General features: G+C 44.0%; 1 non-coding gene across 1 annotated transcript; it reads left to right on the forward strand.

Moving 5' to 3' along the window:
- Positions 1–795: 795 nt before the first annotated feature.
- On the forward strand, positions 796–902 carry LOC114922390. The gene has a single exon (XR_003810398.1). It is a non-coding gene; the product is annotated as a U6 spliceosomal RNA (small nuclear RNA).
- Positions 903–3,718: the final 2,816 nt, after the last annotated feature.

The following is a 3,718-nucleotide window of genomic DNA, read 5'->3' on the forward strand; positions in this document are numbered from 1 at the left end:
CGGGCTCCAAAGGGGTACGGTTAAGAGGATTTAAGAAGCACTTCCGGTATCTGATTGACAAATAGTTTAAAAAAAAAAATTCCCAAAAAGCACCCTGCAGCCGCAAGCCAATACCTGGATTGGCAAGTAGGAACAAAAGTTTTAAAAGTTTCCTTTTTATCTTCCCTTCTTTAACCTATCCATGCTGATGGAACTCTATTTATCGAGTTTCCACCTTCTCAATTAGTATCATATATAATTAGGAGGGTTTTTGTCCCAGGAGAAATCAAAACTGTTGATCTTGGCAGCAATATTATTGCATCGTGGAAATCTTCATTTACGCAGATACTACTGTGAAGTAGTCACCCTTCACTGGGTTATAGAACAAGGTGCCTTCAGCCCAGCAATGTTGGTTAATTGTTGCCTCCTTGATTTCACATTTTACGTTTTGTTCTTACCCCCTTTGAACCGCACATGGAGGATTCGGCCTGCGACGATCCCAAACCACAGATGCTAGATTCCGGAAACGCTTGACATTTTTACTTACCTCTTTGTCCTCATATTTTCCCACCCAATGCCGGAGTTACGCCCCTTGATTTCCATAACCCGACCTTGCCTTTCATCCTCCTTGGAAATACAGTTTGTTCTGAATTTTATAAAATATATATTCGAAACTTCGAGTTGTAGAGACGGCACAGCTTGTTTTGAGTTAGTACAAACCAGAACTTTTTTTAAAAAATTACATTTGTGCTCATCATATCTTACAATATTACGCAATCATAAGCTTTATATAGCTTTCAAGAGGACCTTTAGTTTGTGCTCGCTTCGGCAGCACATATACTAAAATTGGAACGATACAGAGAAGATTAGCATGGCCCCTGCGCAAGGATGACACGCAAATTCGTGAAGCGTTCCATATTTTGATGCCTTTTTCTCCTCCCTCCCTCCCATTTATGACTGTTGCTGTTGTTTCTGTTGCTACTTTTTGCAATGTTATCTGTGGCTTTGGAAAATATTGCAGACATCATTTCATCTATTCTAAACCACAGCAGCAGCAGCAGCATTTTCAGCTCTCTTTATAAAACGAAACTTTTGTAGTTTAGAACATGCAGTCGTCCACGTGGCTTTGCTGGATTTGAGCAATGCATCCTTGTTATGCATTGAAATATATAAAGTAGTGTTAAGGCCCTGTAAAGTGAAGCTAACTTTTTAGAATGATCCTGACTGTTAACTCACAACTGTTTTGCAGGGAAACTTTGAACATTTATATTCGGGCTGGCTTTACAAGTTTTGTGATTGGCTAAGGCCCTGTGTGGGTCAGAGTGTAAATTACAGGAAATTGCCTGCAGTTCTCCAGTTCCAGTTTGAGTCAATAAATAATGTGCCGGTCTGCTCCTTGTCTAATGAAGCCTGTTGTGTCCTGAGCCTGCAGGAGCAGGCTCTGGACAATGCAAGAGTCCCGGGCATTTGCAAAAGCTGCCCGGGACCAGACTGAGCGGCGCCGGCCTTGCGCACATGCACAAGGCGGGAAAAGACTGCCTGCTATTGGTTGGAATTGCCCGGGGATCCAGGGGTATAAATAGAGGCCTGTGTGCCTCTGTTTTTGTTGGTTGTTAGCTGTAAGAGAGTGAGAGTAAAGGTCTGTTAGCAACGTGCATTGCCTCCTTCGCCATTATTCTCCGGACTTAACAAAGCCCACTACACAATAGTGGCCACGAAGGTGGGATAGCTGCAGAGGAGAGAGCTGCTGCTAAACAAGAGACTAAAATCACTGGATGTCATACTAGGTAAGGAGCCCTGGTGGGATGGTTGGAAACGTGATTAAAATACCAACAAAATTGGATTGGTAAGAAAAAGAGTTTATTCTGCAGAAAATAGAAAAGCGGTTTGCAAAGCGCGGTGGATCCTGGTGAGAGACTTCAACAGGAAGTTCTAAACCCAGAGACCGCACAAAAATATTCAAACTCATAACATTATATACACTCCTATCGCGACGCCCCCATCCCCTCCCCTTAGGTCCCATTTGAGAGGACTTCCGGGGGCACAATCTGTCCGATCCGCCTAGCCAGAATACATCATCCCTCCCCCTCAGTTACATTGTTCAGAACTTCTCTCTGCCATCCTTTTGTCTTGTTAAGTGTGTCTTCTAGTCAAGCCTCCTGAAACCTAGTGCCTACAGTGCAGGGCTTGGCTAATCCTTCTATTGTTAATCAATTGTGACCGTTTTATTTTTAAACTTCTTCCTTTCTCACAGGATCACGCTCCGCAGCCGGCCTGCCAGTAAGACACACTGGAGGCACAGACATACCTGAGGGATCTGTCCCCAGGACTCCTAAGTGCAGCACAGCTCCAACCACAGCAGTACAGGCATTAACCAGCACCACAGGAGCCTCCCCAAAATGGCTGAAGCGGGAAGTAATATCGACGAGTTCGATATTACTCATCCGGAAAAGTGGCGCTCATACGTCTCCCAAGTAGACAACTATCTCCAGGCTAACCAGATCACAGACGATGGCCTGAAGGCGGCCACCTTACTACTTGTCTGCGGAGAAGCCACGTTTGATATCGCGGAAAGCCTGATAGCACCGGCAAGTATAGAGACTGTGGCCTACGCAGACCTCAAGAAAAAATTAAGGGGACATTTTGAACTTTTTGAACCTAAAGTCTCAGTAATCGCCCGGCGCTATGCATTCCAGCAACGTGAGCAGAGATCTGGGGAATCTGCAGCAGAGTTTGTGGCAACCCTTCGCCAAGCTTCGCGTCAATGCAAGTTCCCTGACCTGGAAGACCGTCTCAGAGACAGGCTCGTTTGCGGCCTGCGTAATAGAGAATTACAGCAGCGCCTATTCGCCATGGAGAAATTGACCTTCCAGGATGCATTGAAGGAAGTCAGGGCGGATGAGGCTGCCAGACGGGCAATGAAGATTCTTTGGCCACCTAAAACACGCACCAGGCCCACAGCGATCCACCAAGAGACCGCAGAAGGCTCGGGGGAGGCCAGTGAGAGTGAAAAAATCAATCGTTTGCGGAGAGAGCCACCGAGACGGTCACACTCCACAGAGCAAGCAACTTCCCCACAGAGCTGCGCAAGCTGCGGGGGACAGCATGAAAGAGCCGAGTGCAGATTCTGCACCGCAGTATGCCATGCCTGTGGAAAGCAAGGGCACATAGCCAGAGTATGCAGAGGTCGTCAGCGGGAAGTTCGGGTTACCAAGATCTCCTCCTTGCCTCCTCTCAAGAGGAGACCAGGTCCACAGGTCAAGGTCCAATTAGATTGATTTATTGCTAAAAAGCCTTTGAACAGGAATAGGACATGCTTGGAGTGAGATAAAAGATGAACAGGATAGATAGATAGATAGATAGATAGATAGATAGATAGATAGATAGATAGATAGATAGATAGATAGATAGATAGATAGATAGATAGATAGATAGATAGATAGATAGATAGATAGATGGTAGATAGATGGTAGATAGATGATAGATAGATGATAGATAGATATAGATAGATGATAGATAGTTAGATATAGATAGATGATAGATAGTTAGATATAGATAGATGATAGATAATAGATAGATTAGATAGATAGATAGATAGATAGATAGATAGATAGATAGATAGATAGAATAGATAGAATAGATAGATAGATAGATAGATGATAGATAATAGATAGATTAGATAGATAGATAGATAGATAGATAGATAGATAGATGATAGATAGTTAGATATAGATAGATG

Source organism: Protobothrops mucrosquamatus, unplaced genomic scaffold (genome assembly GCF_001527695.2).
Source record: "Protobothrops mucrosquamatus isolate PMUCROS unplaced genomic scaffold, P.Mucros_1.0 scaffold157, whole genome shotgun sequence".
Lineage (NCBI taxonomy): Eukaryota > Metazoa > Chordata > Lepidosauria > Squamata > Viperidae > Protobothrops > Protobothrops mucrosquamatus.